We start from the raw sequence: 25,295 nt of genomic DNA, 5'->3' as shown, positions 1-25,295 counted from the left end.
TCTTCTCCTCGAATTTTTACAAAGGTGCTGGCTCCCCTGGTGGCTTTGCTACATTCAGACGGGGTGTTTATTCATCCATAACTGGACGACATCTTCATTCATGCCCCGTCACGGGTCCTGTTGCAGAGGCAGGTGGCCCAAGTTCTGGTTGTCCTGCAAAACCATGGGTTTTTAATCAACTGGGAGAAATCAGATTTAGTTCCGTCCCAGGATCTGGTTTTTCTAGGGGCTCGGTTTCGGACTCTTCTAGGCTTGGTGACAGTGTCAGAAAAGAGGCTAGGTGTACTCCAGTCCTTGGTGAGGAAGGTAGTGTTACAGACTGCCCCCGAGCTCTTCTATGTTTACGTCTACAGGGTCATTTGGCGTCTGTGGTATTTCTGGTCCCTTGGGCACGTTTCCATCTCCTGTGCTTGATGACATGGTTCTTGAGAAGGTGGGCGCCAGGGTCCGGTTCTCTGAGGGCCAGGGTTCCGGGGTCCGGATTGATTCGCAGGGAGTTGAAATGGTGGTTGGATGCAGATCATCTTCGGGTAGGGGTTTCTTTGTCACCTCTGAGACCCGTGGTGGTGACTACGGATGCCAGCCTCTCCGGTTGGGGTGCGTGGATGGGGTCGGCTCAGATTCAGGGGTTCTGGTCCCCTCTGGAGGCAAGTCGGTCGTTGAATTGGTGCGAGTTGAGTGCGGTCTTATTGGCTCTGATCTATTTCCAGGTGTCCCTGAGGGGTGCGGCGGTTCTGGTTCAGACGGACAATTTAGTGGCCAAGGCTTATGTCAACCGGCAAGGGGGGACCAGGTCGAGGGCTCTGTTCGGTCTAGCCAGAAAGATTTTTGTATGGGCTCAGGAGTGGGTTCCTTCTCTCAGGGCTACGTACATTCGGGGGTGGTCAATGTTTGGGCGGATCTGCTGAGCAGGGTGATTCCTTCCTCTCAACTTTTCTCCCTCCGGAAGTCTCTGTTTCTGCATCTGGTTCGGCTTTGGGGGCTTCCAGTGCTGGATGTGTTTGCGTCCGCAGAAAACGCGAAGTTGGATCGCTTCTGCTCCCGGTTTCGGTGTCCCCAGGCCTGGGAGGTGGACAGGATGTCATGTCCTTGGCCGAGGGGCCTTTTGTATGCGTTCCCACCGTTTCAGCTACTCAGGTCTTTTCTGTTGCGGGTGAGGGATCTGGGGTCCAGGGTTATCCTGATTGCGCCACTTTGGCCACGGGCGAATTGGTTCCCGTTGTTGCGGCTGATGGCAGCAGGGAGGATGTGGCCTCTGCCTCTTTGTCCATCTCCCCTGGAGTTTCCCTGCCTCCCATTGGGGTCGTTGAGGAGGTTACACTTGACGGCCTGGAAGATGAACGACGAGGCTTGACGGGTCTGGGGGTACCTGTGGCTTTGAGTTCTACCTTACTGGCTTCCAGGAGGCGTTCCACTTTACTTTCCTATGGTAGACAGTGGAAGGTTTTTTCTTCTTGGTGCTTGAGTCATGAGTTGGATCCTACCTGCGCGTCTATCTTTGAGGTGATGCAGTTCCTGCAGGACGGTGCGCAGTTGGGGTTGTCGGTGGCTTCTCTGCGGGTACAGTGGGCGGCTATTCAGGCATTTAGAGGTCCGTGGCGTAATCTTCCGGATGAAGGGCGCTTGATGCCTAGATTTTTTCAAGGTCTTATTAATTTGTTTCCTCGCCCTGTATGTTCTTTTCCTTTATGGGATCTTTCTTTGGTTTTGGATGTTTTGACGGCTGCCCCTTTTGAACCATTGGGGGACTGTGATTTGCGCCATCTGTCCTCGAAGATGATCTTTTTGGTAGCCCTTACTTCGGCTTGCCGTTTAGGGGAATTGGGGGCCTTGGCCTGTTCCTTTCCTTTTTGTAAGGTTTTTCAAGATCGGGTGGTTCTGGTTCAGATTCCTTCATTTATTCCGAAAGTCAATTCTTCATTCCATGCTCGCCAGGAGGTCATCCTTCCTTCATTTTGTCCGAATCCCTCCTCAGGGGAGGAGGTCCGTTTGCATTCGTTGGATGTACGCAGGGCTTTGTTGGAGTACCTGCGGGTGGTGGCTCCTTTTCGTAAGGGTGATTCGCTTTTTGTTCATTTCGGTTTGGCACGTAAAGGTGAGAAGCCTTCCACGGCTTCCTTGAGTCGGTGGGTGAGATCATTGATTCTGTTGGCCTATTCCTTAAAAGGGGTGGTTCCTCCTCAAGGGATTCAGGGTCCGTCTACCAGGGGTATGGCAGCTACGGTGGTGGAGCTTCAGGGGACTTCCGTGGTGGAAATTTGCAGGGCTGCCACTTGGGCTTCTCCTTCGATGTTTGTGCAACATTATAGGCTGTCGGACTTGGGTAGTTTGGAGTCGGTATTAGGTCACTGAGTCTTATCCTCTATGAGGTAATAGGGGTAGGGTTTTTGGTGGCCTTGGTGCAGGCGGTTAATAAAGTTCTTGCAACTCAGTGTCCGTCTCCTGTGTTTTTCTTGCTATGTCTCATTGGTTTAAAGGAAGGCGAGGGAGGGACGGGAGGTAATGCTTCCATTTTCTTGCGATAATGGCATTACTCCTCTAGTCCTACTCCCTCGCCTTCCTTTCCGTTCCCTCCCGCCCTCCCGGTACAGACTGTCCGAGTTGCTGCTTGGGCTTGGTTTTTGTACAGGAGGAGGTAAGGGTGGGGGGGGGGGTTTAAAAGGGGAAGGGAGGGTCTAGGGGGAGGTGGGAGGCCTCATTGGTTTAAAGGAAGGCGAGGGAGTAGGATTAGGAGTAATGCCATTATCGCAAGAAAATGGAAGCATGACAAAACAAAACCAGAATTGCTAGAAGGTGACCAATTCCACACCTATTGGCTTTGCCAATGCTTAGTATTATTTTCATTCAACACTGGCCACATTTATTTTCTACAATGTAATCTACTGTAGCTTGTTGCTTGTAGCTTGTTGCTTTTCAAGTTTGTGTAATCACCATAATTTCTATGAAGTTAGAGCTGTAAGGAATTATTTTTATCTTTAAGTATGTTTTAGACACAAACAACACGGGCTTCCTGGAGGGCAGTTACTCAAATGTAGTGCAGTGTTGGGGGCACTTCCTATGGGGTCGGTACAAGGAGACCATGGAACCAAACATAAGGCAAGTGGTGGTTTACGATAGGTGAGGGTAGGTGGATGGTTTCCTGATTGTATAAGGCCCTACAAAACATGATCCAGGTGAACATGGAGGTACTGAAGGACAAGTGGAACACCCGGGTACCTGAGGAGAGAGGTGAACAGGGGTGACCAGAAAAACATGTGCACAAAGTTTCACAAACACCTTAGTTCAAATATATGCTATCCAACGTTTTACATGAACCACACCCAAGCCTGCGGAAAACTAAAAGAATGTACACTACAGTCACTTTGAGTTGCTGCAGATGCAGCAGTGCCATTTTAAAGATATTGGGACCCCTTGGCCAGAAATATTTTGGAGGCCCCTGTTTGGAACAGTTTTGAACGTTATAACCTATTTTTTGCTAATCCACGCCCTCAACTTTTAAAGTAGAATTAAATATAAGATACAAAAATGCGCAGAGTGGAGCTAAAAAAGTCACTTTCCCCAGGCAGCCTCCCCCCCCGCCCCCCACCCCCACGCGGAAGTTGGGGACCATGGACAATTGCCCACTTTGCCTTAAAACTTCTCTGAGATGCAGGTTTCTTTCTCGTGGCTTGGGATTGTCGGATCGATGGTAATGGGGTGTCGGGAAGAGTTCACACGGTGCAAACAAAAATCGCTGGGAGAAAGAACGCAGGAAATCGGAACAGCAGTATATTGGGACTGTTCCCTGTTTCAAGGGAAAGAAACCGGGCACCACATTTGTAGACTCAGCACTGTTAGTAGCTAAGAAAGTGATTGCCATGGAGTGGAAGTCTCCGGTGCCCCCCTTCCAGACATAATGGCAGCACACAGTAATAAGATGGGCCAACTTTGAGAGCGTAGTGCTGTACAGGGATAAGAAAAGAGCATTGCGGGGGAGGTCAGCTATGAACCATTGAAAATAGCAGAGCAATAGGTGTGTTAGTGGCCCCGCTGCAGCCATTAATGCCTGCTTCATTTAATGTTACAGGGGAGACTGCGCCCTGACTCTCCCTCCCACACTCCCGCGATAGCATCATCAGACTTGAGGACGACATTGGTCCTCCGCGTAGATGTACCTGATCTCGCGGCTACATTTTAAAAACTATATATTCTTATTGGCATTTTGAGTAACATACGTCATCGAAGTATGCACAGCAACATTGCCAACGTTATTTATAACCATCTCCACAAGAGTAACTGTGGAGAGACCCAAATGAGTGCTTCCATAATGTACAACCCGGAATGTCCCGAGAAGGCCTTGAAGTACAATGCAATAAAACCAATAAACCACTCTATATAAACATCCCGCCCAACTTAGACAAGTTAACAATTTACTAAAATGATACTAGAAGAACTCTATCAAACATTTTAGTTACCTCGTTTCATTTAATTGATTACGACCCCGTCGCTGTATATATATAAGTATGATTATTCTATAGTGTGTACTGCTTCCCGCGCGCAGCACGGAGCCTATAACGGTGATGCTTGAGTGCAGCAAGGTTGCAACGAAGACTGCCGTTTTTAACTTAAACCTACATCTTATTGGGACTTTCTGCTGGGGCCCGAAATGGACTCTGATCAGGGGTTCTGTGGTGTCTGCACTGCCGAGTACTCCCAAGTAAGGTGTAACCAAGGACATGTTGCATTCTGGGACCAGTTGTTTCACTTTTGACCTTGAAGGACAGTAAGCCAACAACATGAAAAGTGTTGTGTAAAAAGACGGCATTGGATGGAGATACCACACATGCAGCGTGTGTGGAAGGGAAAGGCCGGTTTTGTCAACTCTTATTAAGAAGTGATCTGTCTTTCATTAAGGCTGCATTTTTGACGGTGGTGGTGAATATCCTCGGTGAGCATCCAGGCTAATGTGTCATCGGCATTATAGGTTAGGGTCTTTTGTTAGCTGCGCTAAGTTTCGGGATGCCACTTTGTCTAATACTTTGGAGGTTTGATTATTGTCTTTTTCGTTGAACAATAGGATAAAGCCACCCACTAAGAATATTCTTTCGGATGAGGTTTGGAGAAAAATGCGAAGTAGAGAATCTGCTGTAGGAATTACATTTTGCATTCAACTTTTAGTAAAGAGGGGACGGTATTGAAGAAGGTATATGGATTAACTGAGCGTCAGTGTTGGAAGTATTTGTGTAGTACCTACAGCTTTTCACAGATTAGTTCTTTAGTGTGGTTTGGTACTACTCTTCCTCTACTTGTCACTTTGTGTGTGTTGTGCATGGTTATTGTAGCTAAATAAGTAGTTAATTAAATATGGCCACGGAGTTACGGGGAGCCAGTTTTCTGTCAGGCCTAGTGTGCACCAGTTTTAATCATTTTTACGGTCAGGGTACTTTCAGGGGTACTTTAACATACGTTTGCATTCGCCATGTCAGTTTATCAAACCAGTTTTGAGGATGGTATGTGTTATGTGCATTACCTTGTAATGATGGTCATTGCATCCAAAATTGTTTACATGCTGGTTGACAGTTGCTGCTTGTGCTATGCACTTCTGGACATGAAGTATGGTTGAGGCCAGAGCTTAATTTGAGACGATGGTTGCTGGTGGGACCCACTGGCATTCGTTAAAAATATAACCAAGCGGAAAGATGGAAGAGAAGGACGGAGAAGCCTCATATATTGAGAAGGCAGGAACTTGCAAGAGTGAGATAAAGAGGTAGCAGTGTCTGGTAGTGTAGTACAGAGGCAGGAAGGGGATTGAAGACTACCAGCTTTGGCATCAGGTGCACCAACATTTAAAACGCCGGCCGCAGGCCCCTGAGCAGAGCCCTTGGCACCGGCATTCATTTTTTATTTATAAGTTAAGCACTGGCAGAGGCTATAATGTTCGGGTCAATCCTATAGGCAACCTTACATTTGTGTCTGTGCCTGCCAATGTGAGCTAAGAAGCTTCTTGTCACTGAAGGTGGTGGATTGCTTCACAAAGTGAGGTCGGGGAGGCTGGCTGTCAGAATGCTCTTGCATGCCAGGTAGGCGGAGATTGGAATTTCATTTGGCATTGGTACCTTTAGGACGCTTGGTTTCACCTCCATGGAAATCAGGTGCATTACATACATCGAGAATGACTTTATGGTGTAATGTCTAGATGGAATTCCCTCTCATGAAAGAAGGAAATATTCACAATATGGCTCATTTAGTAGTAGCAGTGGGCAATGCCAAGACGTGTTTTGTTTAGAAGGTAATGACCACAGCTTGCTTGCGTGCAGGAGGATGGCATCCCTTTCCGAACCGTATGGCGCTTGAGAAGTAATGGGATTACTTTGAGGTGCCAGTGCTTCAGGAGTTAGCCAGGACATTGAGGTTAGGATACCGTAAAGGACATTCATTGTTAATGCTATAAACATCTACTCCAGCATGACTCATTTGAAAGAAGTGCTGAGGATGCCGAGATTAAACTTTTTTTAGGATTTGGGGTGCTTCCTTCCTCTTCAGGGCAGTTGGCCCGAGATGCATGTGAGTGTGCCACAGACAAATGCCATGGAGTTGTACATATGTGTTGCGAGAAAATGTGGGATCTAGTTTGAGGCTGGGATTCATTCTTGGAATCATTGTGAACAGGCACTTTGTTTCCATCAAAAGGTAACCAGAAAAGTACTCACAGTTTATTGCAGTGATTCCAAGGAGCTCTTATTATTGGGCATGTTCAATTTTTTAGTTCATGGAAGCACGGAACATGGAAAGTTGTGGTTAATAGTTCTTAATCCCGGACAAGCCTTTGGGCATTGCCCCAAGTGGCCATATGCACCTCTGTGCACCACCTGTGATGTGTTTAGATTATTACCCATAGGGACCATGGCACTGATGGACCCCAAATTTAGAATGGAAAGGAAATTTCAGTGTGATGGAGAGCATTAATTACTGTCTTGTATGAGCTAGTCACTTAAAATGCTGACTGCCAATCCACATACACAGACACAGAAGTACAGCAGTATTAAGTAAAGGACCAGAGGCATATCAGCAGCATGTGAGTGGTGGGGTTAGAAACACGTCAGGAAAGTGCCCTTGCCACATTGACTGCAAAACTGGAAGTAAGGCCAGAGGAAATCGGCAGTTCTGCTTATGTTGTTAATCACTTCCCAGCCTGCTTAATTTTTTGAGATAAAACATTCTAATTATAACATGATTATGCAAATTAAGTAAGGCAGTCTTGTACAGGACTGATGTGTTTGGCATTGAGTAGAAAAGCTATTGAGTATAATTTTGGCATTGCAGCAGGTATTGTTTTGACTACGGTTTGCTTGCGACTCATCGTTTCTCATTCTCTCAGTAGCTGTTGCCTCATTTGCCCCTCTCTGAGAAGGTAGAATGTCTCTGAAATATAATATGATGACTTTGAAGGTGTACTCTGGTGCCAAATAGAAATGAAAAGCCTTATATTAGCTACACAGAGGGTACTTTATCTTAATGCACTGCCCCGGTTAGGAACAAGCATCTTGCATGCGAGTGCCTTCTTCAACACTGTTAGATTGCAGGGAGCACAAAGCGATGAGATGCAAGTAGCATAGGTGTGGGTTCATTGTGCATCTACCCATGCATACGATAATCACCATACATCTAGAAACGAGTACCAGCGGGACTGTTATTTGCTAACCGTTGGCTGTTTTGGGTTTGGATGGGCACTGACTTCACTCATGCACCTGGCAGAGTACTTACAATAAAGTGTAACAGACCGGGATATATACACCTTTGCGATATATCTGTGGCATTAGTATATCACCGTAGTATTGTATGTATGCCTTTATGATCAATATATGTACTGTCCTCTGTTGGTCATCACTCATCATGCCCAAATCACAGCTCTGTGTTCCCATCCAAAACGGTCAAAATATTCCATGTATGGTCCTCGGTTGCTATGCACAGCATATCTTGTTGAAATGTTGTTTTGTGTTGCAAATAACTGATTTAAATTGTTGATCTAATGGAGATTTAGTCAACGACTTTTGAAAACCACAAGTACCTTCTAGCAAAAGCCATCAAACTTAAATCCAATTCTGTATCTCTTTGTACAGCCACTACTATCCTGAGTTGTATCTTGCAATTGCATTTCCAATGACAAACTATCCTCTAACTACACTGCCAACATACTCAGGTCCCTATAGAAGTTCAGAGTATGTCAAATGTGGAAGGTTTGCAAGCAGAAAGAACCCTTCAGAAGTTTAAAAAGGATGGGAGACTACAGGTTGCGGTGGTACCATGTAACTTTGCCGTTATGTCAGAGTCTAGAATTTAGTTCTTTCAGCCTAATGGTGTCAGTCGCTCAAGAAATAGGAGTTCTGTTATAGGTCCATTGCTGCATCACCCTTCCACTGCTGTAGCCCATTCTTCATAACTTGATACTCTGCTGTATCAAAGTCTAACGTGAGCTTCAGTATGTATGAAACCGATGCCTGTCCACAGTCTGTGCCCGCCGTCAGTTTCTGTCCTATGTCATTTGTTACTTTTGGCAGACTGAAAACACATGAAGTCATATGTGATTTTTTGCATCTCGCCTGGTAAGGCTTGTGGATAGAACTTTATTTACCAAGATAACTGGAAGATTGCTGTAAAATTAGCCACGTCTTTAGGATCCAATTTGGGCCTTTGTAGTTATGACTCTACTATTGCTTGATTCAGAGCTTTGGGCCGATGCATTCACTCAAAGATGTACTGATAGAGAGACTTTCAGCTATTGCACACGTTAAGGGGGGCTGCCATTGTCTTGCTCGCCTTTTTCCTGGTTTGTCTCTTCGCATTTGCCTGACACTGCCACCACTTAACCCAAGAAGTTGTGTCTGTTGCCTCTGTGTGGGGGGGGGGGGAGAGAGGACTGTGCAGTTTGTAAGGGTGGTTGACCCCATCCCCTTTCATGAGGGAGCGCACTACGCCACCACAGCAACGGAGTGTCTAATTCGAACTGTAACTAAGTAGTGTATGTGTTAATGGAGAGAGATGGTCGTCCATGGAATAAGCAGTAGTGGGCTCACGGAATAACAATCCACCAAAAGTGATCCCGGACAACTGCAAGGGCTAGTCTTAATGTCAGTCTGCTCCTGCGCCTGAACGCCTCCGCCAACCCTCCTATAAACCAATGGCAATTTCAAACACTGATTCAGGTTCAAAGTACATTTCATCCCAACACACAACTGAAAAACTATTTCTGGGAATGTCACTAAAGTTTTTTTTTTTTTCGGTAAGAAGGTGGAATGTTCATAAGAGGAGGCTAGGGTAGCTGGCTGGCACATTTTGCATGGTAGTTGAGGGGGATGGGGTCCTTGTGTTACACTAGCCTAGGGTGAATACCTGCATGGCTGTTAGCTATTGCCGCTGGACAAGATTACAGTGGAAAGGGGACGTGCTTAGTACCTGTACAAGTTGTTTGTACAGTGACCGTAGAAAGGATGATTAATTCAAATTACACTAGGCACTGGAAGGAGAAAAGCATGAGCTATCTTTTATTTAACGCTATTTATATTTATCCATAAATTAATTTCAATTTATAATTGAACTATAATTTTGAAAAGGTCAGAATGTTGATTTTTAGGTTTTTTCCAGTTATGGTAGAGCTGAGTATTTGCCTTGAAAATGTCATTGGACATAAATTATTTTCTGACGACAGCATAGGCCCTAATGCGTCTCGTGGCCTGACTTGACTCCTTGCCTGGCCTGACTTGACTCCTTGCCTGCCCCTATTTCCTGCAGCTGTGTCTCAGGACCACAATGTTTTTAATGTGGAATAAGAAGTCCCAAGAGCGTCCGCCATGAACAGTACGATTTTGTACGAAACGCTGCCTGAATGCCAGTCGGGTTTCAGGGCTGTACCTTGTGCAGCTCCTTCCTGCCACGCTAGGATTCACAGACTGTGTGCATTTGTATAGTCGCCACCCACTCACAGTCGCCTGCCATCGCATCCACTTTGCAAACAGCAAAGGGTTAAATTTCTATTGCCGCATCGTGGGCCTGAGCAATAAAAGTCGGAGGTCAATGCTAGAGAGACGAAATACTGTTGTTGGTTTTTTTTTTTATTTTTTATTATTATCCCTCGAACGGAAGCGGGCGTGCTTTCCACGTAATAAACCATATGGTAATGCGGAAAGGTTTTGGGAACGTCCGTCATCTCGGGGATTAAAAGCTTTGTGGGAATGGAAGTGTGGGTGTGGAAGATAAACGTGCCCGCGCGGAGCGTCGAGGCTCTAGGCTGCTGCGAGTCCCATTGGGGCTCACTAGCTCTGAACACTGAAGGCGCGCGGTCTACGTGTCTTTTCCCGCCGCCCGCACCCCCCTATCCCCCGCCCCGCGAATGGATTTGTTGAAGGACACTTTTACCTCACCAGCCGGTTATGTGCTGGTGGCCACGCCATGCCATGAAACACAGTCAGTTTTACCTTGCTCACAATGTTATTTCACGCGGACCGTTTTATTAACTCTTAAATAGCTTTTGTTGCACCGGGCGTTTTCCCGGTGAGCTGAAGACCTCGAAGGTGGGGCTTGAAACCCCAGAGCTACTCTGGAGCCTCTGACCCTTTCACTGCTTCCCATGTTAATTGCAGCAGGCATGGGAGTGCTTCAAGAGAGAGAAACAGAGGGATGGAGGCAGGGGGAGGGTCGTGAGAAAGCAATTGGACAGGAAGAAGTGCAGGGTTTCAAGCAGGATGCCCAAAGTTTTTTTTTGGGGGGGGGGGGGTGGGGGGGGTGGGGGGGGGTATAAAATGGGGCGTGGCATTTGCAATTAAATGCATGGCTTAAACACATGAACTACATTTCTGGGATTCCCATAGCATGCCACCCTTACTGGTATTTTGGTAGCTCTTTGAGCTTTCCATTATTGCATCCAGAGATATATATATATATAATATCATAACAGCCGACTTACACCTAAAACCAGACAGGACTATTGGCTTTGTCAATGGTTGTGTGCTTATCAGAGAAGCCAAGGATTAGATGACCTGGTATTCTGAACATGTGACAGGCACTGTGAGGAACTAGCAGTGTCTTCAGCCTCTGATGTATGTGAGTTAATGGAAAATGAAAACTGAGCAACCACATTAGAGGAAAACAAATAATGGAAAACAATTTTAAAGAAGGACAAATTTAAGGAAATACAAATAAATACAAAATTAAAGAAACATTTTGAAGAACAGATCATTTTAAGAAAACATCCAACATCCAAAATCACACATGTAAGTGAAGATTAGGGCTAGTTTTTTTGGGGGGTGGGAGGGTTAAGGGATGGGTGATATTTAGGGGTGATGATGGGATTTTAGGGTTCAGGGATAAGTGGAGTTTAGGGGTGGTGCAGGGTTTTAAGAAATCGGGGATGAGTAGGGATTAGGTATAGAAAGTGTTCTTTATGGTTCAGGAATGGGTGGAGTTTAGGATTAGTGAGAGAGTTTTAGGTTAAGAGGTGGGTAGAGTTTAGGAGTAGAAAGAGTTTGAAGGGTTCAGGGATGGGTGGAGTTTAGGGGTCTGAAATGGATAGGGTTTAGGTGTGGTGAAGGGGGTTTTTGGTTCTGGGATGGGTTATGTTTGGGGTTTTAAATCAGTGGAGTATAGTGGCCAGGGATGGGTGGAGTTAATGCACAGGGAGGCATTTTTAGGATGCAGAGATGGCTGGTGTTTACGGATGGTGAGGGTTCAGCTAATTAAAAGCATCCAGGGTAATTGTGTGACTATGTAAAAGCTTTAAATCTGAAATGTATCCTGACATAAAGGCCCTCATTGCGGCTTAGGTGGTCTTTTTGAAAGACCCCCAAAGTCACTGCAGCCGACAGACTGCCATATTAGGAGTCGTTGGAGGACTAAGTCCAACTCCAAAGAGGCGGGTGCATCACTAGCACCAGCAAGACTCCGCCCACCGTATTATGAGTGGGGGTGTACATGAATACAAAGGGGGTGGGGGTGTGAATGAATGTGGATGGGGGATGTGTGTGTGAGCGATTGTTTGTGGATTGGGTGAGTGAGTGTTTGTGGATAGTGGTACGAGGGGGGCTGTTTGTTGGTGTGCATGTGTTAAAGTAAGTGGACAGGGAGGGAGGTGCGTGTTTGTGTGAGTGAACGGGGAGACCTGGGTGAGTGTATGTATGCGGTGCAGGGGGAGGGCGGGTGGGGTTGTTTGGATGCATTTGTACAGTTGTGGGGGTGTATGGAAGTGTTTGAATGGGTGGGAGTTTAAGGAAGTGTGTGAGGGAGTACATGAAGGTGTGGGGATGTGTGCATGTGTGTGCCGGCAACAGGTATGAGGATTCCTGTCGCTGGGTGTGTTACCACCAGGGTTTTCGTGGCAGGGTGACTACAAATCTGCAGACCGCCAGGCTTTCCGTGGTAATCTGGCCGTCAGGCTGGGGCCTGCCGCCGGGCTGGAGGATCTCACCACCGGCTGCGGCGGTGCGACCTCACTGGCGGGCCAGGCGGCGTTGTGGCGGTTTGGCTTCTGCCAAACCCCACAACTTGTAATGCAACGGTCTTTACCCCCGGGTCCGCGGTGGTAAGACCGCCACAGTGAGCAGACCGCCAGCCTCGTAATAAGGGCCAAAGTATTGAATACCTTTGAAAAAAAATTTTTTTGAAAGAAAGACCCACAACCATTTTTTTTTTTTTTTACACCGTAGAAAATAAGTATGGGGAAGCTAATTTCGAAAAAGACATTCTATGAATTGGTTTCCATGAAATGGTAAATACCATTCATCCTGAAAATGTCCATTAAACCGTTCAGATGAAATGTTTTCTCAGTAATGAGATTAAATCATTTTTCTATGAAACCGCATACAACTTTAAAACTCTACTCCAGAGCTCCCAATCATGTGCTGTGATAAACCTCAAGGTGACTTAGTTCAAAGTATGCACTATACAAAATTATATTCTGCTCGAAAAACATACAAAAACACAACATCCTGGAAATAGTCAGCACTCATATGGGGTGTATGATTAAGTAAAACATGTGAAATATAAACAGCAACTAAATCACTGACATGGAATAAGTTGACATTTTTTACATAAATTGTACCGAAATCACCAGTGGTTTTACCAGTGAAGTTAAGGGCATGAATATAGGGCCCAGTAGTGAACAGTTTCAATGTGTGGAGAAGTGTGGCAGTGTGGAGAAGTGTGGCACAATGGTTAGAGCGGCAGACCCTGGAGCAGAGATCTGGCTCAAGACCAGCGTTCAAGTCCCGCTTCGGCAGGTTTTGGGCTCAATTCCCTTGGACCAGATAATTCTCGCCTCGGTGCCTAATCTAATTAATGAGTCCCACTCTGCAACTCTGGGCAATAGCTTGCTTAATCTCCACAATGGCCCCAACAGCGCTTGGATGCCTGGCTTCACCCTGGGGGTGCCCATGAGTGGGCACCTCACAGGGAAAAAGCCAGGAGGGGTTCCATAGCGGTATGAGTACAGCGCCTTGAGACCCTAACGGGTGAGTAGTGCGCTATACAAGTGCAAAGTTTACAGTTTTTTAAAGTTTTAATGTCCATTTTAAATTACTGCTGGGTCTTCCTACCTAAAGCCCTGGAGAAGAGAGGGAGCGGAGGGAATGGATGGAAGTAAATAAAGAGATTATGCCAGGAAACAAATTGAGCAATGTTGCCAGGGCTGCTTTTGGTCCTTCAATCGCACTCTGCAAACATTGTGAACTATTATAAATGAAGTGCTGTATGAAAATGACAACTCAGTGCGACATAAAAGCGCTGTCCATGCTAGCATTAAGTGACTACTCGTCAGGCCGCAGCCTAATGACATGCAAGTTTAATTATGGAGGCATTGCTCTGGTGTAAATGTACACAATGTGTCCAGTGTTTAACCCGGCTGTGAAAGGGGGCTGAGAGCTCCCAAGGGCGTTCGGGTTTGTGTTGGCCATTGGCAAATTTGCTTTTGCAGACATGAATGCTGCAATTCATGTTTAATGTGCCTGCCTGGTGCAGCAAATGCATTCATTTTCAGCTTCTTAGCAAGGCGCAATGATAAAGGTCATGCTACTGGACATGTCAGGTCTTTATGAGGAGCGCTGCAAGGTGGGACGGACAAGCATGCGCTACAGCAAGCAGAAATAGATGTGAAAGCAAGTCCATGTTGGCACTTAGCAAAATCTAATGTTCTTACCCTGGACCTACGAGTGCATGGAGACTCTTCTCGCTTGACCAAGGACTAATCAATTTTTTTTTATTTTTTTTTATCGACAGAGTCCACTTGATACGCTTCAGCCTTACAAAAAGTATTCCCAGAAAGATTTTTGTGTCTTTCTATGATATTTAACTTTTTATGGTTGATTTATGTTAGTCAGTTCCTTTCGACAACTGACTGTACAGATATCCAAATACCAATTTGGTTCGGTAACACTAGGCACTGTGGGCTACAGAAGGTTGTAACTGTCATTGGTGTAGAAGATGCATTGACACCGGGCCCAGTGACCTGAGGGACCCACTGAACTGTAACTTGTGCTGTAATTCGTAATTCAGAGAGTGGGGGCCGGGGTTCATTTTCTTCCTTGCACTAGGGCCCATGACATACAGGTTCAAGGCTGGTGCTGCCACTGTTTTATAAAGAACTGAAATTATCTGAAATAACCTTATTATCAGAGGTGTGTCTGAAGATTTCCATTATTTGAGCTCCCCTGTTTTACTGTCCCTGTGTATGTGCTCTTACGCTGTCAGGTGCGCTGTCAGGTGCGTGCTGACTAGGCTTTGGAATGTTGGGGTTATGAAAGTTCTGCGTTTGCCTCTTAAGCTCTTCCTTTGGATCCTACCAGAGTAGTAATAAGGGCCTCAAGAATTATGATTGCGCGGACGTGGTGTTTATTTGTGCAAGAATATTGATTTGCTGTATTTGCTACATAATCCATCGTCTGCTGCATAATCTGCAGTTTTTAGAAAAAAATAGTTTCCAGCTCAAACGGTCCTAAAGTTATTAAAAATGCAGCAATATGTGTTGCTGCACAGTGGAAGGTACTTGCAAAGGTTGACTGGCCACCTTTCTCTGGCGTATTGCTAAATTTTAATGTTAAACTGCTGCCTAATTTTGTCAACCCTGCTGCATAATTTGGGCCTTCCGTTCCACATAATTCCAGTGCCCCTAGTAGTAATACATAGATTTCATTGTGCTAGTGCTTGCGCGCCCTCCGTACCACACGCTCACTGCACTGACTGAAGGTTTGAGATTGACTTAGTCCCCCACTCATAGTGAGTTAGGGCCTCACTTGGCGTTGCTCTGCTTCATCTTAAAGTCAGATCCCCTCACCTCCTTCCCTGGCCTCCTCACTGTCCCTGTGCTCAGTTCCTGTTTGGGATGCCAGACCTGCGGCCTTGATGTGCTGTTTATTCAGTAAATTCCTGCACCTGTCACCATCCACAGTCCACCTCTTCACGATGCTGAAATTACAACGATTATTAATAGGAAATAAAAATGGCAACATTTCGCTAATATTAACATTTACATTTCATCGAGAAAAGTAAAAATGTAAAGAAAGTTCTGTATATGGGGGCTGGCAGGAATGACCTTTAGTTTTCCTCTTGCAATGAATGCGTAAGGCCTTTAGCATTTGCACGCCTAATCTTTGCTATTCTGTTAATGCTTGTGGCATTTGTTAACTACCCGAAGCGTTTTATTTTTTGGGGGGATCAGACATAACTTTGTTTTTTACAGCGGGACACGTTGTATCTCCTATGTGATGTATTTTATGTGATGCGTCTACGGTGCGGGTGGGGAGAGGGTACCCGTATGAAACACCAGCCCGCAGAGTGCGGCGTCGGAGAATGTTGAGTCACAGCGGGCAGCAGAACCTTCAAAATTCTGATTAACGTGTGGTTTGCTCCTTGCGTGGGTGTGGGAACTACTTGTCAGAGCGATTTAACTGCATAAAATAGTTCAGTCAAAACCCACGGGGTGCACTATTTGTCCACCATTCATATCCCTGACTCAGGCGCAAATTCGAATTTGCTCTCAAATCTAAATTTTCCTGCAGCCTCTAATGCGCCCCAACATACATATTTTCATCCCCGTAATAGTTTCATTGACCGAGGAAGGACGCGTGGCCGAGACAGGCATGCTGGGGCCCGCCGCGACCATGCAGGTCTGTGGGATTGCAGCAACACTGGAACCAGATGAATGTTTTCATTAAAGCCCTCCCAGGAGGTTAGCCATCAGTGTGCAGCAGCAGGTGCATTGGCACAATGGCCTAGGGGCGTGAGGGGACCCCGGGATACCTTTCATGGCTGTCGCTCACTACCAGGCAATGGGGGCGGGGGCTACACTACGGAGACCCCCGCTTGTCAAGAGAGTTCGCCACGTCCTGTGTTTCAAGGTTGTGGTATATGTTTAATATTGAGTCACGTCGTTGACCTGCAGTTCCCAATGAATGAACTGTAATCGGAGAACGCCTAGAAACGTTGGTGACGCAGCTCATTTCCTGATTTAATTGGATTGTTTTGGGTTTACATTTTCGCCTCGTCACCCGAGTCCTTTTCTGAGCAGTGACCCAAACCTGGCCTCCTACAGCAGCAGGCTTTGACCTTTGCACAGTCCAGATCAGAGACCAGTGTTCGAGGCAGACGCACTGATTCCGTCGTAATGTGAGACCGAGTTTAGGAATGGAAGAAATACTTCTGGTGACTTGGATAATTACAACGCACTCGTCTGTGCTGCGCGCCACCGCTGTTTTACCTTCTGACGCTATATGTATTTAAGTTTGCGAAGGATGCGTTTTAGTCCTGTCTGCGCGGGAATATTTATTCTGATTTTTCTTTTATGGACATATAATTGCAGCATTTTATATCTGTATTAAAGTTGTGATTTAAATCATATAGCTAATAAAGAAATTTGATTGAAACAAATATCACTTGTTTTTTAAACATCACTTGACTACCACACTTAAGATACTAAATCATGCGGTAGGGTAGGCCCACTTATGTAATCGCACAGTCAAGCTAAAAATAGCGCCCAAACAAGGCAACGGCATTGTTTCAATTTCACAGAGATCTGAAAGTTTTTGTTAAAGATTTTCCAACCGGATTATATATGTCCAGACATGGAATTTGTTGGTTCCTGTGCGTAGGGTGGGTGGACGTGTTGTGTGGGAAGAGCAGCATGGACACATGGGTGGCGAATCCATGTCATATTTTCAGGATAACCACCTACAATAAATGTACTTACAATGACTCTAAATTCAATCTATTGTCAGGGGCTCTCCCGCAGACCTGGCATAGATCCAACACTCCTGGACTCAAGTTGAATATTCTTGGTGTTCAAGACGAAAGCTGCATGTTACTGCTGAAGCCTGTTTAGTCTGGGATTCGCATGGAGTGGGGTTTCTCGTCCACAGGGAATGTAGTCTTGGGCCCAAACTCTCCTTGTGGATTTGCGTTGCACAAACGTGGTCCCCTGTAATGTCACAGACAAAATGGAAAACAAAACATGAATGCGCCTAGAGCTATTCCCAGCAGTAAGTCAAGCATTCCCAGTACATCTGTACTTATCAGTGGCTAAATTAAACCTGTGGTGACGGGGGTCAGGAGGGTGTAGGCGCGACCGGAAGGATCCGGTGGCCCTTATCTGGCACCAGATAATATGTTTCCATGTCAGCCGCTGCCATGAGCGGGGCGAGGGAAGCTTGCAGAAGCGATAGCCTACAAAGTCAAGTGTTGAGCGTTCCCTTTCACAGCATGCTCCACTTCTCCTGGCAGCCAGCCTGGGAATCTAAAGGCTGGAATCCTGAGCATGGAAGGAGCGTGCTGAAATGTGCCTCCGTTGCTCTTCAGCACAGTGGCAAGCCATGCTGGCCAAGTCTACTGCAGTCTTCAGCACACTCCCTGAAGCTCGCCTACGGTTTGTCTCGATTTTGAGCCCGAGAAGTTACTGGGAGGCCCTCTTCACCAGGGAGAGGACACCTCTCTTGAAAATCCTACCTAGCTTCTGGAGCGAATTGTTGGAAGTTTACCTGTGTTTTTCGTAGTGGCCCTGTTTTGCTCTCCCCATTAAATTAAGTCACCAAGTGGTTGCTATATCAGGTGTCTGAGTATCTCGTGAGCTACTAGTAGCTCTCCTGTGTGTAGCCCAGCCTACAAAAACTGAAAAGTGTATTTGCAAAACAAAAATGTTAACTTGTCTGATGTGGTCAGTATTAAAATTCTAATATTCGTAGCTCTGGATGATTTTAATTGAATACAAGTAATTTTTTACTACAGAAAAGGTCGGAGACCCTTATATGTGAACAGATGTAACATGAAGGAGCCCAGTCTCTTTGGATAGTTGCACAATTATTGTGACATTTAACTCTTGACTTATGCAAACATCATTGATAGCTACAGTTCTTCTCAGTTGATTGTCTAACATAATGTAGCACTCATCTTTTTCGGTCGTAGTTTTGTTTTGTATCTTCTCCCTGCTCTACCTTCTTTATCTCACTGTGTTGGTCTTAATTGATTTCTTCAATTTATTCTTTCCCTTGTCTTCCTTTTGGAAGGTTGCCCACTCTTAAATAATTATTCAGTGATAAAAATGTATTTTTCAACCAGGTGTCATGTAAAATTTCGGAGTCAGGAAATAATGTGTATTAAGGTAATTGTTGCATTCGTTTGACTCTCAACCAAATAAGGTTCCCATTGAACTCAATTGTGCTTTGCTCTTTTGCATCTGCCAGAGTGTGTATTTTTGTTCAACCTCTGACTCTCCCTCTGCCGTGTCTCCCAGTACGTGAAAATGCAACCTGCTGCCAGCAGCCATAATAGCAAAGCAGGCTTGTAATCCATTCTTTCATTTAATTTTTATCCCTTCCCCCACATGTTGTTCTACTGACAACATTCTCAGCTCAGTCTTTTTAATGTGAATAAAGCTGAACAGACAAACAAACCATAAAAGCACAAATAGTAACAACACAAATTAAAATACAATTTTCAGTAATATAAAACAGCATTTCATCAGAGGTAAACCTAAATAGCATACGAAAAAAGCAATGCGTGTAATCTACATAATGACATTTACTCCATAGCGCTTTCTAACAATCAATGAACTGATAACATTTGATGTTGCCACACAGATCGTAGTGGAACTCAGTTGCTGCAGGAACACTAATGCTGATTTAGGCTTTCTAATGTTAGCTACCTTTTAAAACTGGTACTAAATAACTTTTCGAAATAGAGCTATAAAGTGCATAGAAGAGTGAAAGATGTGATGTATTTTAATATGTAGCATTGTCACAGGGACATTTTGATAAGTCTGCAAACCAGGTGCCTTGGATGGGGAATGCCACTAAAAATGGATCATATAAAAGCAGAGCCGAGTTAAAAGGAATCTATACTGAGGGTTAGAAGTGAAAGAGATATCATCCTAGTCCTGATGTCAAGTTGATTGATTGATAGTTTCCACACTTGTGATGCCAAATGCACACACTCTGATCTCTTGTTGGAGATAAATAAAGTCATCCTTCATCAAGGTGGAAATCAAGCTCTCGAGCCACAATAAATAAAATCCGTCTTCACATACATAAGCCAGGGTGTGGCCACGAAATTGCCTAAAGATAGGCAATCAAAGATAATCAACCTCCAGAGCCTAGCTTCCAACATAACCAAGACCTGTAACCAGACTAGCAGAGCTCCGATTTTAATTTTATCTGCTAAATGTTACAACCCAAATGTACTTTCTGCACTTGTAGTTGGTCAATGCGCAATTCATGAAAAGGGGGCGGACCCTGAGCATACTCTGCCTCACCATGCCCTAGAGCGTGGGTACTCGCAAACATTTTCCCAGGGGTCAAAATGTTTGCTCGGTGGTGTGATGAGGGCCGCATTGGGGCCAGTAGGGTGGGGCTCAGTGGATTGGGGGGGGGGCGGGGTGTTAAGGTGGAAGTAGGGGAAGTGAAGCATGTACATATAGGGGCTGAATTGAATTGCACAATGTGGAACCAGAAAACCTAGGATCAATCCTGGCTTCCCCATTTGATCAAATTGTGTGATCCCAGGCAATTGTTTTATTTCACTTTCCCTCCTTTTTCATCATTATCACATATGAGGACCTCGAAATACATGATTTCACGATGTGCGCTGTATAAAAACTTCTCATATGTTTGATTTAATAAACTATAATGTTGCATTATGTATAATAGCAACCCTGGCCACCCAAAGAGAGCACATAATAACTGACTTGTCTTTTAGTTCACTATTGACGTTGTCAGGGTGAGTAAGGAAGTATACATGTTTCTAAGTTCATGTTTGAAAACTGTCACTTAAAAATAATACTTCTCAATGCACTGATCCAACCTGGTTTACTAAAATGAAACAGCTCTGCTTGTTAACAAAATTCATTTTTTGAATTTTGAGAGACATCATAATTTTCCAGGTTTGCTACAAGCTGCATTTATAAATCAAGGTGTTCCTAAAGTTAAGCGGTGCAAGACATCCTAGTTAATGCCTTTCTTTAGCTGCAATTAACATTTAAATAAATGCTTCCCAGTTTGTAAAAAATATTTTAATGAGTGCGGAGTCGAGTAAACAGCAGTCCAGTGCTGTTGTTGACATGAGGACACACATAAAGGTCAGGAGGGCCGCATGCAGCCTTTGGGCCGTACTTGGAGTATCATGGCCTTAGAGGAACACCCTGTCCTCTTTATATGGTGGTGTGTCCTGCTGGTGCGGCTGTGAGCATGCTGTGTCATGCATGCCTCCACACTCTGAGGTGAAGCAGTGAGGCTTCCTGCACATGCTGGGTTTGTGCTGGCATGCCACCTAGATGATCCGGAAAATGTTTGCTTCATAGTTTGCATTTTTAACTGTTATCAAAACTGTTTTGAAGCCACAATGACCCAAGGAGTAGTGGCACTAATGTTTATTGGTAGGCAAAAGGTCCGGATGTTATCGCAGAGAGGTTCTAGGATTGCTACGCTTTCTGTGGTCACACTTCCTTGCTATTACTCTAAAATTGTCACTTTCTATCATGCTTACGTCTTCGTTTCCGCACACACTAAGGAAGGCCTTAGCATTTTCCTGTACAATGCCTGACTGCCTTATTCAATGCAGGGGCCATTCTCACCATCTGTAGGAGGCTGGCCTGGCTTATAATGGGTACCTTGTGGTACTTACACCTTGTGCCAGGTCCAGTTATCCCTTAATAGTAGATTAGAAGTGTTCTAGCAGCTTAGGCTGATCGAGGTAGCCATAGCAGAGCAGCTTAGGCTGAACTAGGAGACATGCAAAGATCCTACTATACCACTTCTATCATATAGCACTCTATCATAAGAAAACACAATACTCAGAGTTACTAAAAATAAAGGTACTTTATTTTAGTGACAATATGCCAAAAGTATCTCAGAGGATATACTCCCTTAGGAGGTAAGTAATATACACAAATTATATGCACACAAACCAAAATCAGTAACAGTTAGAAAAGTAGTGCAAACAATGTAGTACACAATAGAATGCAATAGGAAGAAATAGGCCTAGGGGCAACACAAACCATATACTCCAAAAGTGGAATGCGAACCACGAATAGACCCCAGGCCTAGTGTAGTGTGTAGAGGGTCGCTGGGAGTGTAAGAAAACACCAAGGGTGTCCAAGATACCCCACCCCAAGACCCTGAAAATTAGGGGTAAAGTTACCCTACTACCCCAGAAAGACAGTAAAGTCGAGATAGGGGATTCTGCAAGGATAACAACTGACTGCAAAACACTGAAGATGGATTCCTGGACCTGAGGACCTGTAAAGGAAGGGGACCAAGTCCAAGAGTCACACAAGTGTCCAGGGGGGGCAGGAGCCCACTAAACCCTGGATGAAGGTGCAAAAGGGCTGCCTCCGGGTGGAAGAAGCCAAAGATTCTGCAACAATGGAAGGTGCCAGGAACTTCTCCTATGGTCAAAAGATGTCCCACGGCGTGCTGGAGGATGCAGAGTTGTTTCCACACAGAAAGACTGCAAACAAGCCTTGCTAGCTGCAAGAGTTGCGGTTGAGGATTTTGGGTGCTGCCAGGGCCCAGGAAGGACCAGGAGGTAGCCCCTTGGAGGAGGAGACAGAGGGGGCACTCAGCAATACAGAGAGCCCACGCAGAAGCAGGCAGCACCCGCAGAAGTACCTGAACAGGCACTTAGAAGATCTGAGGACGACGGTCGACTCAGAACGACAAAAGGGGGTCCCACGACGTCGGAGTCCAACTCAGCGAGTTGGGCAATGCAGGATGGAGTGTTGGGGACCTGGGCTAGGCTGTGCACAAAGGAAGTCTTGCAAAAGTGCACAGAAGCCCCGAGCAGCTGCAGTTCACGCAGAACACAGGATTACTGTCTGGCGTGGGGAGGCAAGGACTTACCTCAACCAAATTTGGACAGAAGGGCCACTGGACTGTTGAAGACACTTGGACCCAGCTCCTGTATTCCAGGGACCACGCTCGTCAGGATGAGAGGGGACCCAGAAGACCGGTGATGCAGAAGTTTGGTGCCTGCGTTAGCAGGGGGGAAGATTCCGTAGACCCATAGGAGATTTCTTCTTGGCTTCCAGTGCAGGGTGAAGGCAGACAGCCGTCAGAGCATGCACCACCAGGAAACAGTCGAGAAAGCCGGCAGGGTGAGGCGCTACAATGTTGCTGGTAGTCCTCTTGCTACTTTGTTGCGGGTATGGAGGCGTCCTGGAGCAGTCAGCGGTCGATCCTTGGCAGAAGTTGAAGAGGGAAGTGCAGAGGAACTCTGGTGAGCTCCTGCATTTGTTATCTGGTGAGATGCTCACAGGAAAGTTCCTAGATAGCCCACAGAGGAGGATTGGCTACTGAGAAAGGTAAGCACCTATCAGGAGGGGTCTCTGACGTCACCTGCTGGCACTGGCCACTCAGAGCTGTCCATTGTGCCCTCACACCTCTGCATTCAAGATGGCAGAGGTCTGGGACACACTGGAGATGCTCTGGGCACCTCCCCTGGGAGGTGCTGGTCAGGGGAGTGGTCACTCCCCGTTCCTTTGTCCAGTTTTGCGCCAGAGCAGGGCTGGGGGGGTCCCTGAACCAGTGTAGACTGGCTTATGCAAGGAGGGCATCATCTATGCCCTTCAAAGCATTTCCAGAGGCCAGGAGAGGCTACTCCTCCCAGGCCCTTCACACCTATTTCCAAAGGGAGAGGGTGTAACATCCTCTCTCAGAGGAAATCCTTTGTTTTGCCTTCCTGGGACCAGGCTGCCCAGGCCCCAGGGGGGGGGCAGAAACCTGTCTGAGGGGTTGGCAGCAGCAGTAGCTGCAGTGGAGACCCTGGAAAGTTAGTTTGGCAATACCCGGGCTCTATGCTGGAGCCCCGGGGATGCATGGAATTGTCACCCCCAATACCAGAATGGTATTGGGGTGACAATTCCATGATCCTAGATATGTTATATGGCCATGTTCGGAGTTACCATGGTGACGCTACATATAGGTATTGACCTATATGTAGTTCACACGTGTAATGGTGTCCCCGCACTAACAAAGTCCTGGGAATTTGCCCTGAACAATGTGGGGGCACATTGGCTAGTACCAGGGTGCCCTCGCACTTAGTAACTTTGCACCTAACCTTCACTAAGTGAGGGTTAGACATATAGGTGTCTTATAAGTTACTTAAGTGCAGTGTAAAATGGCTGTGAAATAACGTGGATGTTATTTCACTCGGGCTGCAGTGGCAGTCCTTTGTAAGAATTGTCTGAGCTCCCTATGGGTGGCAAAAGAAATGCAGCAGCCCATAGGGATCTCCTGGAACCCCAATACCCTGGGTACCTATGTACCATATACTAGGGAATTATAAGGGTGTTCCAGTGTGCCGAACAGAATTGGTAAAATTAGTCACTAGCCTGCAGTGACAATTTTAAAAGCAGAGAGAGCATAAACACTGAGGTTCTAGTTAGCAGAGCCTCAGTGATACAGTTAGGCTCCACACAGGGAACACATATAGGCCACAAACTTATGAGCATTGGGGTCCTGGCTAGCAGGATCCCAGTGACACATATCAAACACACTGACAACATAGGGTTTTCACTATGAGCACTGGGCCCTGGCTAGCAGGATCCCAGTGAGACAGTGAAAACACCCTGACAAATACAAACAGGCCAAAAGTGGGGGTAACAAGGCTAGAAAGAGGCTACCTTCCTACACCATCTGAGTGGGTCTGCACTTGAGAAGGGAACAATCCACCTGCTTCAGCTAGTAAACATCTGTCGATTCACAGCTTACACAGATGTACTTGAATTTTTTAACACCAACCTCTCCTTTATAGGTTAGAGCCTGTGAGTGCAGGCGCAAGTGCAGGCGTTTCACATGCAAGGCGCTGCTATGTTTAGTACAGGGCTTGGAGCCCTCCTGTTGCTCACCATTTGTTGGTTTGCGTGGTACTCTTCTTTACAGCCTCGTAATTCATCAAGGCACACCAGCATCATTTCTGTTCCTCTGTGTGGAGCAGGGATCAAGCGCTAATTGATTTCACTTAATTAGTGCCCGTCCGCTGCTCCCGATGTGATCGATGTACTATTTTGTTCTAACTTTCAGTGTCCCGCAAACAGGAGGCTTGTGACTGGCAAAAACATGCCCAGCAGGACAAACAAAATTGTTAAGTTTTATTTTTTAAAGCTAACTTTATTTTGTTGAGTCGTCTTTTCTCAGTTTCCACTCGTTTTTTTTGTTTGTTTAGCTCGTGGGTGCTGTTTTCAAAAGATAACAATTAACTTGTTTGAAATATGCGAGACCCATTAAATTGCAAATGCTTGTTTTGCATCTTGCTGGTACAGGGTCATTGATTCGGGTTATATCCAAATTTCTGTGGTTATCTCAAATTAGATCCATCTTTCAGGTAGTTTTTCCTTCATCACTGTTTATGCATATGATCTATGACTGTCAGAAAATACCATTTAGCTTACACTATGATGCTAGGCACATATATATTCTTGTTTGCAATCCCTCTCCCTCTTTTGTTGCCCCAATCACTTTTTTGAGATCACTAACAGTAGATACTACCTTCAAGAGGATGTTAATCTCTACTTTCTTTTTGCTCGACCTCCAGTTCTGAAGTTGTTTTTTCTTTCATGACGCAGCAGAGCATGTTTGCCCTTCGTCAACCTACCCTAAACGATACATCTAGTGTTAACAGCAGACTAATTTAGTGTAGGATGCACACATAAGCCCCTTTCTCTGGTTTTATATAAAAGCAGTGCGTGTGCCCTGATGTCGCTAAGAGATGCATATAGTTTGCTGAATAGCTCCCGAGTTTTATTGCAGGGACCATTGTAATGAGATAATTGTAGAAATGGCTAAATAAGACAA

The 25,295-nt window shown here is 45.7% G+C and overlaps 1 protein-coding gene across 6 annotated transcripts in view; it reads left to right on the top strand.

The window, feature by feature from the left end:
- Positions 1-25,295, top strand: part of FRY (FRY microtubule binding protein) — a 598,740-nt gene that overhangs the window by 166,255 nt on the left and 407,190 nt on the right. The gene's annotated exons all lie outside the window — the stretch shown is intronic.

Source organism: Pleurodeles waltl, chromosome 8, assembly GCF_031143425.1.
Source record: "Pleurodeles waltl isolate 20211129_DDA chromosome 8, aPleWal1.hap1.20221129, whole genome shotgun sequence".
Classification (NCBI taxonomy): Eukaryota; Metazoa; Chordata; class Amphibia; order Caudata; family Salamandridae; genus Pleurodeles; species Pleurodeles waltl.
The sequence above is the reverse complement of the archived record's forward strand: the minus strand, read 5'-3'. Positions and strand labels throughout refer to the sequence as shown.